Source organism: Coregonus lavaretus (genome assembly GCF_964263955.1).
Source record: "Coregonus lavaretus genome assembly, chromosome: 12".
NCBI classification, from domain to species: domain Eukaryota; kingdom Metazoa; phylum Chordata; class Actinopteri; order Salmoniformes; family Salmonidae; genus Coregonus; species Coregonus lavaretus.
In genome coordinates this window covers 58,887,044-58,898,956 of record NC_139999.1, presented here as the reverse complement: position 1 = coordinate 58,898,956, position 11,913 = coordinate 58,887,044, and positions in this window count along the sequence as shown.

The window sequence follows — 11,913 nt, the reverse complement described above, 5'->3', positions numbered from 1 at the left end:
TTTTAAAAACGCAACCCTGATCTGTACTTTGTCCCTGACCTGTTTGGAGAGCTCATTGGTCTTCATGGTGCCGCTTGCTTGGTCGTGCCCCTTGCTTAGTGGTGTTGCAGACTCTGGGGCCTTTCAGAACAGGTGTATATATACTGAGATCATGTGACACTTAGATTGCACACAGGTGGACTTTATTTAACTAATTATGTGACTTCTGAAGGTAATTTGTTGCACCAGATCTTATTTAGGGTCTTCATAGCAAAGGGGGTGAATACATACGCACGCACCACTTTTCCGTAATTTATTTTTTAGAATTTTTTGAAACAAGTTATTTTTTAAATTTCACTTCACCAATTTGGACTATTTTGTGTATGTCCATTACACGAAATCCAAATAAAAATCCATTTAAATTACAGGTTGTAATGCAACAAAATAGGAAAAATGACAAAGGGGAATGAATACTTTTGCAAGGCACTGTAAAAATGGGAGTATAAACATGTGAAATGGAACTGCTAAAATAGTCAATGTATTGTCGTGTCATATTCTGTTGGGTCAAATTATTCCCAAAATGTGGTATGGAAAACCTTTCATACTAAGACACTTGACATTTAACCCAAAGTTATTTTTTAAAATATGTTTTTGATGAAAGCGTGCTCAGAACAAATATTTTAAAAAGGAAATTCAGCTGTAACACATGCTACACACAAAATCCATATCTGCACAACACCCTGAGACTAACCTATTATGAAAAACATATATACTGAACAAAAATATAAATGCAACATGTAAAGTATTGATACCATGTTTGATGAGCTGAAATAAATAATATTTTTCTCAAATTTTGTGCAGAAATCTGTTTACATCCCTGTTAGTGAGCATTTCTCCTTTGCCAACATAATCCATCCACATAACAGGTGTGGCATATCAAGAAGCTGATTAAACAGCAGGATTTTTACACAATTGCACCTTGTGCTGGGGACAATAAAAGGCCACTCTAAATTGTGCAGTTTTGTCACGCAACACAATGCCACAGATGTCTCAAGTTTTGAGGGAGTGTGCAATTGGCATACTGACTGCAGGAATGTCCACCAGAGCTGTTGCCAGATAAGTGAACGTTAATTTCTCTACCATAAGCCGCCTCCAACGTAGTTTTAGAGAATTTGGCAGTACGTCCAACCGGCCTCACAACCGCAGACCACGTGTAACCACACCAGCCCAGGACCTCCACATCCGGCTTCTTCACCTGTGGGATCATCTGAGACCAGCCACCCGGACAGCTGATGAAACAGGAGTATTTCTGTCTGTAATAAAGCCCTTTTGTGGATAAAACTTATTCTGATTGGCTGGGCCTGGCCCACCCATGGCTGAGCCCCTGCCCAATGAATTCATTTCAATTAACACATTTCCTTATACAGTATGAACTGTAACTCAGTAAAATCATTGAAATTGTTGCATGTTGCGTTTATATTTTTGTTCAGTATAAATATATATAATCAAATTCAGAACGTTCAGAAAAGTGCATATGCCTGTTCTCTGTATTTGTTGTATTTTGTATTTATTAGGGATCCCCATTAGCTTCTGCCAAGGCAGCAGCTACTCGTCCTGAGGTCCAAAGACATTAAGGCACTTACATCACACAAAAAACAAAAGGTAAAACAGTACATCATATGACATTATTACACCACTACATATCTACGATACAAAATGTATAAAACCACCATACAACAATATTACAATGTATGTGTGTGTAGAGTGCGTGCGCAAGTGTGTGTGTGTATGCGTGTCTGTTCCTGTGTGTGTGTATCTCTTCACAGTCCCCGCTGTTCCATAAGGTGTATTTTTATCTGTTTTTAAATCTGATTCTACTGCTTGCATTAGTTACCTAATGTGGAATGTAGTACTGTGTGCCTCCCATAGTCTGTGTTTGACTTGGGGATTGTGAAGAAACCTCTGGTGGCATGCCTTGTGGGCTATGCATGGGTGTCTGAGCTGTGTGCTAATAGTTTAAACAGAAACCTCGCTGCATTCAGCTTGTCAATCAATCAATCAATCAATCAAATTGATTTATAAAGCACGTTTTACATTAGCAGATGTCAAAGTGCTCTGCAGAAACCCAGCCTAAAACCCCAAACAGCAAGCAATGCAGATGTAGAAGCACGGTGGCTAGGAAAGACTCCCTAGAATGGCAAGAACCTAGGAAGAAACCTAGAGAGCATATCAACACTTCTTACAAAAACAAGTAGTGATGCCAGGGTAGTGGGTTCGATCCCCGGGACCACCCATACACAAAAATGTATGCAAGCATGACTGTAAGTCGCTTTGGATAAAAGCGTCTGCTAAGTGGCATATTATTATTATTATTATTATTATCATGAAGTCAATCTCTCCTCCACTTTGAACAATTAAAGTTTAAATGTATATTATTAATGTTAGCTCTCCGTGTATATTTAAGGGCCAGCCGTGCTGCCCTGTTCTGAGCCAATTGTAATTTTCCGAGGTCCCTCTTTGTGGCAATGGATCATGTGACTGAACAGTAGTCCAGGTGTGACAAAACTAGGGCCTGTAGAACTTGCCTTGTTGATAATGTTGTTAAGAAGGCAGAGCAGCGCTTTATTAAGGACAGACTTCTCCCCATCTTAGCTACTGTTATATCAACATTCTTTGACCATGACAATTTACAATCCAGGGTTACTCCAAGCAGTTTAGTCACTACAACTTGCTCAATTTCCACATTATTCATTACAAGATTTAGTTGTGGTTTAGGGTTTAGTGAATGATTTGTCCTAAATACAATGCTTTTAGTTTTTGAAATATTTAGGACTAACTTATTCCTTACCACAACACAGTTGTTCGGGGGGCTGGTGGGGGCGTCCACGGCCATGGGGGGAGCATCTAAGTCCCCGGCGGAGGCGGGAAATGTTTGTTCCCTTGGACTGTCGGCGTGCGGCAGTGAAAACTCATTTCAATCTGCTGGGGACTCGTGTGCTATTAAATGTAAAATCTGCGACATGTTCATTGTTGTCACGGGGAAAGGTCCGATGGATACCTTCATTTGTGAAAAATTTATTGAACTTGATGGAGCTAAAGAAAGGATTATTACATTTGACCAAGCGCCTTGAACTGAATAAGGATTCTATGAGACTATCGGCATCTTTAAATGCTTCCTATCAAAATATCCAAGAGGATCATAATGGGACCTTCCTGGACTACAATCAATTTCTGCCACTGCACCCCTCTACTAGCTTGAACCAGAAAATGGCTACTCATTGTTCGACTCCAGGTGAGCGTTAATGGATGCGTGTCGGAACCAGAAAGAAGGAGAATAATCGTTCAAGGAGCGCCTGCCATCTTCCCCCGCGTCACTTTGAGCCCCTGTACCAGCTGTCTTCTGCCGGGGGCTTGGGTGTTCCATCCATGGCTGTGGATGCCCCTCCAGCTACCACTCCCTGTCCTAGTCTATCAACTGCCTGGGCACAGCCTGGACCACTGCGCCCCCTCCGCTGGGCCGTGCTCTCTGGATCAGAGCTCTGTCCCTTTGGCTGTTGTGGCCTGGACGCAGCCAGCGTCTCAGCAGCCCTCTTCTCAGGTGAGTTCTGTGGCTCTGGCCTCGCAATCAGCTTCGAGACATGGCAGAGGCTGGATCATTCTGGCGATTGTGATTGGGAGTTCGATATATCTGTACCTGGGGCAACTACTTTGTGTTTTCCTGGGGCAAAAGTTCAGGATACCACCAGGTTGCTTCCCGAGGCTGAGTCAGTCACCGGGGGCTGATACTGTCATGGTTCATGTGGGGTCAAATGACATTATGAAGGGCAGATCAGAACAGCTGAAGATGGATTTTAAAGAACTGATTGAGTCTCTACTTGACACCAACAAACACACCATAATATCTGGCCCTCTGCCCTCCCTAAATCGTGGCATTGAACGGTTCAGCAGACTTTTAGCCCTCCATAACTGGCTATGAGACTATTGCAGCTCTGTGGGTGTAACATTTATTGATAATTTTGATACCTTCTGGAAAGAAATCTCGTATTATAAGGAGGATGTAATCCACCCTAATCATTTGGGATCTTGGATCCTTTCACAGCATTATAAGGCTGCGTTGAGACAATTACTTATCTGTGACCCAAGTCCAGTTCATTTAATCCCTACCATTGTGTCGCTGAGTTGTCATGATGCTTCAGCAAATGTACATTATCCTAGGGGCATTGGAAGACACAATGTAAGTAACCTAATGTATGTCCCTCTTACTGCCCTGAATGCCTCTGCTGATCCTACAGCTATTGTATGCAGTAATCATATGCCTATGAACCAGAGCATAAAATAATGTATGCACTCACTAACTGTAAGTCGCTCTGGATAAGAGCGTCTGCTAAATGACTAAAATGTAAAATGTAATACTGTTAGCACTGAGGTGGTGTGCCCTAGTAGGAAGTCCACTGTGTGCACCTCACCCTGCACTAATAAAAAATCACCTGAGCATGTCTGCCTCTGCTAAGCTTCCCAGTAAAGCAAGAAAAAGAATCAAGCATCCCAGAAAAGTGCGCAAAATAGCCCACGTTAACATATGTAGCTTAGAAACAAGGTTAATGAAATCAATAATTTTCTAGTAACACATGACATTCATATTCTGACAATCTCTGAAACTCACTTAGATAATACCTTTGTTGATACATTGGTAACAATACATGGTTATAAGATCTACAGAAAAGACAGAAATGCCAAAGGTGGAGGTGTGGCTGTTTATATTCAGAACCACTTTCCTGTAAAGCTTAGAGGGGATCTCATGTTAAATACTGATTAAATAATATGGCTACAAGTGCATTTGCCTCACCTAAAGCTCATTCTGGTGGGAAGCTGCTATAGACCACCAAGTGCTAACAGTCGGTATCTGGATAACATGTGTGAAATGCTTAATAATGTATGTGATATCAATAGAGAGGTATAGTTTCTGGGTGATTTAAATATTGACTGGCTTTCATCAGGCTGCCCACTCAAGAAAAAGGTTCAAACTGTAACCAGTGCCTGCAACCTGGTTCAGGTTATCAATCAACCTACCAGGGTAGTTACAAACAGTACAGGAATGAAATCATCAACATGTACTGGGTCCTCAGATCCTCAAAAAATTATACAGCTGCACCATCGAGAGCATCCTGACTGGTTGCATCACCGCCTGGTATGGCAACTGCTTGGTCTCCGACCGCAAGGCACTACAGAGGGTAGTGCGTACGGCCCAGTACATCACTGGGGCCAAGCTTCCTGCCATCCAGGACCTCTATACCAGGCGGTGTCAGAGGAAAGTCCTCAAAATTGTCAAAGACTCCAGCCACCCTAGTCATAGACTGTTCTCTCTGCTACCGCACGGCAAGCGGTACCGGAGTGCCAAGTCTAGGTCCAAAAGACTTCTCAACAGCTTCTACCCCCAAGCCATAAGACTCCTGAACAGCTAATCATGGCTACCCAGACAATTTGCACTGCCACCCCCCACCCCCACCCCATCTTTTTACGCTGCTGCTACTTAATTATTTATGCATAGTCACTTTAACTCTACCCACATGTACATATTACCTCAACTACCTCAACTAGCCGGTGCCCCCGCAAATTTGATTTGAAGAGTATAGAATACAGTATATACATATGAGATGAGTAATGCAAGATATGTAAACTTTATTAAAGTGGCTAGTGTTCCATTTCTTAAAGTGGCCAGTGATTTCTAGTCTATGTCTATAGGCAGCAGCCTCTAATGTGCTAGTGATGGCTGTTTATCAGTCTGATGGCCTTGAGATAGAAGCAGTTTTTCAGTCTCTCGGTCTCAGCTTTGATGCACCTGTACTGACCTCCGCTTCTGGATGATAGCGGGGTGAACAGGCAGTGGCTCGGGTGGTTGATGTCCTTGATGATCTTTTTGGGCCTTCTTGTGACATCGGGTGCTGTAGGTGTCCTGGAGGGCGGGTAGTTTGCCCCCGGTAACGCGTTGGTCAGACCGCACCACCCTCTGGAGAGCCTTACGGTTGCGGGCCACAAATGCTGACGCTACACATCCAAGTACATCTGACCAAATTATGAAAGACAAGCATTGTAATTTTGAATTCCGTAAAGTAAGTTGTGGAAGAGGTGAAAAGATTATTGTTGTCATTCAACAATGACAAGGCACCGGGGTCTGACAATTTGGATGGAAAATTACTGAGGATAATAGCGGACGATATTGCCACTCCTGTTTGACATATCTTCAATTTAAGCCTACTAGAAAGTGTGTGCCCTCAGGCCTGGAGGGAAGCAAAAGGTATTCCCCTACTTAACAATAGTAAAGCCCCCTTAACTGGCTCAAATAGTTGACCAATCAGCCTGCTACCAACCCTTAGTAAATTGTGTTTGACCAGATACAATGCTATTTTACAGTAAACAAATTGACAGCAGACTTTCAGCATGCTTATAGTGAAGGGCATTCAACAAGCACAGCACTTACACAAATGACTGATGATTGGCTGAGAGAAATTGATGATAAAAAGATTGTGGGGGCTGTTTTGTTAAACTTCAGTGCAGCTTTTGACATTATCGAACATAGTCGTATTTGGGACAAATCATTCACTAAACCCTAAACCTCAATTAAATCTTGTAATGAATAATGTGGAAATTGAGCAAGTTATAGGAGACTAAACTGCTTGGAGTAACCCTGGATTGTAAACTGTCATGGTCAAAACATATTGATACAACATTAGCTAGGATGGGGAGAAGTCTGTCTATAATAAAGCGCTGCTCCACATTCTTAACAATCAATTAGGCAGGTCCTACAAGCCCAAGTTTTGTCGAACCTGGACTACTGTTCAGTCGTGTGGTCAGGTGCCACAAAGACGGACTTAGGAAAATTGCAATTGCCTCAGAACAGGGCAGCACGGCTGGCCCTTGGATGTACACAGAGAGCTAACATTAATAATATGCATGTCAATGTCTCCTGGCTCAAAGTGGAGGAGAGATTGACTTCATCACTCATTGTATATTTGAGCGGTATTGACATGTTGAATGCCAAGGGTGTGCAAAGCTGTCATCAAGAAAAGAGTGGCTATATTTTGATTTGTTTAATACTTATTTGGTTACTACATGATTCCATATGTGTTATTTCATAGTTTTGATGTCTTCACTATTATTCTACAATGTAAAAAAATTTAAAAATAAAGAAAAACCCTTGAATGAGTAGGTGTGTCCAAACGTTTGATTGGTAGTGTACGTTTTTCCGTCAGCAAGCTATGATCGATAATGTCAAAAGCCTCACTGAAGTCTAACAAAACAGCTCCCACAATCTTTTTATCATCAATTTCTCTCAGCCAATCATCAGTCATTTGTGTAAGTGCCGTGCTTATTGAATGTCCTTCCCTATAATCGTGCTGAAAGTCTGTTGTCAATTTGTTTCCAAAAGTTTATTAAGGGTTGGTAACAGGCTAATTGGTCACCTATTTGATCCCATAAAGCGGGCTTTACTATTCTTGGGAAGCTGAATAACTTTTGCTTCCCTCCAGGCTTGAGGGCACACACTTTCTAGTAGGCAATAAATCCGCTATTATCCTCAGTAATTTTCCATCCAAGTTGTCAGACCTCGGTGGACTGTCATTGTTGATAGACAACAATACTTGTTTCACCTCTTCCACACTCACTTTACAGAATTCAATATTATAATGCTTGTCTTTCATAATTTGATCAGTTATACTTGGTTGTGAAGGTTCAGTGTTTGTTGCTGGCATGACATGCCTAAGTTTGCTAATCTTTCCAATGAAAAAATAATAAAAGTAATTGGCAATATCAGTGGGTTTTGTTATGAATGAGCGCATCTGATTCAATGAATGATGGAGCTGATTTGGCCTTTTTGCTCCAAAGCTTTTTATTATCATTTATCTTTGTTTCATAGTATAGTTTCTTCTTTTTATTCAGTTTAGTCACATTATTTCTCAATTTGCAGTACGTTTGCCAATCGGTTGTGCAGCCAGACTTATTTGCCATTCCTTTTGCCTCATCCCTCTCAACCATACACATTTTTAATTCCTCATCAATCCACAGGGATTTAACAGTTTTTACAGTCATTTTCTTAATGGGTGCATGCTTATTAGTAACTGGAATAAGCAATTTCATAAATGTGTCAAGTGCAATGTCTGGTTGCTTCTCATTACATACCACAGACCAGCAAATATTATTTACACCATCAACATAGGAATCACTACAAAACTTATTATTTGGCCTCTTATACACTATATTAGGCCCAGCCTTTGGAACTTTGGTTTTCCTAGACATGGCTACTATATTGTGATCACTACATCCAATGGATTTGGATACTGCTTTAATTCAAGCAAATTTCTGCAGCATTAGTAAAGATGTGATCAATACATGTTGATGATTTCATTGCTGTGCTGTTTGTAACTATCCTTGTAGGTTGACTGATAACCTGAACCAGGTTGCAGGCACTGGTTACAGTTTGAAGCTTTTTCTTGAGTGGGCAGCTTGATGAAAGCCAGTTTCATCATAGCGTTTGAGGGTTTTTGCCACGGCACTTCAAGAAACTTTTAAAGTTCTTGACATTTTCCAAATTGACTGACCTTCATGTCTTAAAGTAATGATGGACTGTCCTTTCCATTTGCTTATATGAGCTGTTCTTGCCATAATATGGACTTGGTCTTTAACCAAATAGGGCTATCTTCTGTATACCCCCCTACCTTGTCACAACGCAACTGAGGAAAGAAATTCCACAAATTAACTTTTAAGAAGGCACACTTTTCTGGTTACTACATGATTCCATATGTGTTATTTCATAGTTTATTCTCCAATGTATTCTCCAATGTAGAAAATAGTAAAAATAAAGAAAAACCCTTGAATGAGTAGGTTTTCTGAAACTTTTGACTGGTAGTGTACTTTTCCAGACAAAAAGGGCTCCATTACAAAACTGAATAGCCTACAATGTTTCCGCTCAGCTTTACTCACGAGGCAATGTGAATGTGTCCATGTTCTCAGGAATAGTAGTTGAACACAAACTTGCTGTCCAAATCGGTTCGTCTCCTCTCTTTTTAGAACAAAAACGTTTAGGAGAATAAAAAAAAGTTAATGCAGTCCAGAGACCAACTCAGGCAATTTTGTACTCGTTGAACTTGGGTGCGCATTAGATGACACATTCTCAGTATATATGAGCCTATGTTGATATTTGTTGCTTTTGGAGTAATTTAATACAGATTGTTTTACAACTTTTGTGTTTTGTCTGAATGATCATTCAGTAGTAAATAGGAAATTCAGCAGTGTGGTAAAGGGCCTGAAAAAACATCATGAATTCACTAGTGATGTGGATATGGAAAATCCATCTAATACATCTAGATAATGATAGGCTCACCATTTAGTATTTTTACCTACTTTTTAATCCAATAGCAAAAATACAAGATACACATTTAAAAACTGTTCTTTTTGAAGTGCTGAATAGAAAGAATAGATGATAAATATCATTTTCCATACAGTATTTGACTATAACCTGACATGCACAATGTTTTATAATTTTTATCCAATGGCAGGTTGTGAGCATGTTGAGAAATATGTCAGTCTTAAAGTTTCACTATCCTTACACAGTACATACACTATATACAGTGAGGGAAAAAAGTATTTGATCCCCTATTGATTTTGTACGTTTGCCCACTGACAAAGAAATGATCAGTCTATCATTTTAATGGTAGGTTTATTTGAACAGTGAGAGACAGAATAACAACAAAAAAATCCAGAAAAACGCATGTCAAAAATGTTATAAATTGATTTGCATTTTAATGAGGGAAATAAGTATTTGACCCCCTCTCAATCAGAAAGATTTCTGGCTCCCAGGTGTCTTTTATACAGGTAACGAGCTGAGATTAGGAGCACACTCTTAAAGGGAGTGATCCTAATCTCAGCTTGTTACCTGTATAAAAAGACACCTGTCCACAGAAGCAATCAATCAATCAGATTCCAAACTCTGCACCATGGCCAAGACCAAAGAGCTCTCCAAGGATGTCGGGGACAAGATTGTAGACCTACACAAGGCTGGAATGGGCTACAAGACCATCGCCAAGCAGCTTGGTGAGAAGGTGACAACAGTTGGTACGATTATTCGCAAATGGAAGAAACACAAAATAACTGTCAATCTCCCTCGGCCTGGGGCTCCATGCAAGATCTCACCTGGTGGAGTTGCATTGATCATGAGAACGGTGAGGAATCAACCTAGAACTACACGGGAGGATCTTGTCAATGATCTTAAGGCAGCTGGGACCATAGTCACCAAGAAAACAATTGGTAACACACTACGCCGTGAAGGACTGAAATCCTGCAGTGCCCGCAAGGTCCCCCTGCTCAAGAAAGCACATATACAGGCCCGTCTGAAGTTTGCCAATGAACATCTGAATGATTCAGAGGAGAACTGGGTGAAAGTGTTGTGGTCAGATGAGACCAAAATCGAGCTCTTTGGCATCAATTCAACTCGCTGTGTTTGGAGGTAGGAGGAATGCTGCCTATGACCCCAAGAACACCATCCCCACCGTCAAACATGGAGGTGGAAACATTATGCTTTGGGGACAACTACACCGCATCAAAAGGGACGATTTACGGGGTCATGTACCGTCAAATCTTGGGTGAGAACCTCCTTCCCTCAGCCAGGGCATTGAAAATGAGTCGTGGATGGTTATTCCAGCATGACAATGACCCAAAACACACGGCCAAGGCAACAAAGGAGTGGCTCAAGAAGAAGCACATTAAGGTCCTGGAGTGGCCTAGCCAGTCTCCAGACCTTAATCCCATAGAAAATCTGTGGAGGGAGCTGAAGGTTCGAGTTGCCAAACGTCAGCCTCAAATGACTTGGAGAAGATCTGCAAAGAGGAGTGGGACAAAATCCCTGGAGTCATGTTTTGCAGAGGGGTCAAATACTTATTTCCCTCATTAAAATGCAAATCAATTTATAACATTTTTGACATGCGTTTTTCTGGATTTATTTGTTGTTATTCTGTCTCTCACTGTTCAAATAAACCTACCATTAAAATTATAGACTGATCATTTCTTTGTCAGTGGGCAAACGTACAAAATCAGCAGGGGATTAAATACTTTTTTCCCTCACTGTATACACAAAAGTATGTGGACACCCCTTCATATTACTGGATTCGGCTATTTCAGTCATACCCGTTGCTGACAGGTGTATAAAATTGAGCAAACAGCCACGCAATTTTAATTTTAATATCTCCTTAGACAAACATTGGCAGTAGAATGGCCTTACTGAATAGCTCAGTGACTTTCAACGTGGCACCGTCATAGGATGCCACCTTTCCAACAAGTCAGTTTGTCAAATGTCTGCCCTCCTAGAGCTGCCCCGGTCAACTGTAAGTGCTGTTACTGTGAAGTGGAAACGTATAGGAGCAACAACGGCTCAGCCACGAAGTGGTAAGCCACACAAGCTCACAGAACGCACAATTTACTTGGGTGCTGCCAGCTGTTGGCAGGATTGAAATAAACCAAAGGAAAACGGTTACAGTACCCTTCATTCCATGACATACCATTTTTTCATATCATCTCGCAAATCTCAGTTTTTGACGAGATTGACTTTTGGACCAAAATTATCCTATTACCATTTTCTTATTTTTTTCCTATTTTGACACTAGAATAAATGACTCATATCAAGGCTGTTTTCAAAAGGAGGCGTATATTTTTAGGGGCAGTCACTCTTTAAATGCATTGATTTAAATATTTTTAGTTTCCTCAGTCATTTACAGTAGACATAATTTAACCAATGTCTTATTTAGGGTACTAATGTGCTCTAGCATTTCAATGTGCTAGGTTTTTTCAAGCCTCTTTATTTATTTGCATTGAAGCTCAGGGTCTAGTCTCCTCAAATCCTAATCTGGACCTCAAAGCCAGTTTGACTGCTTTTTTTCCCATTCTTCC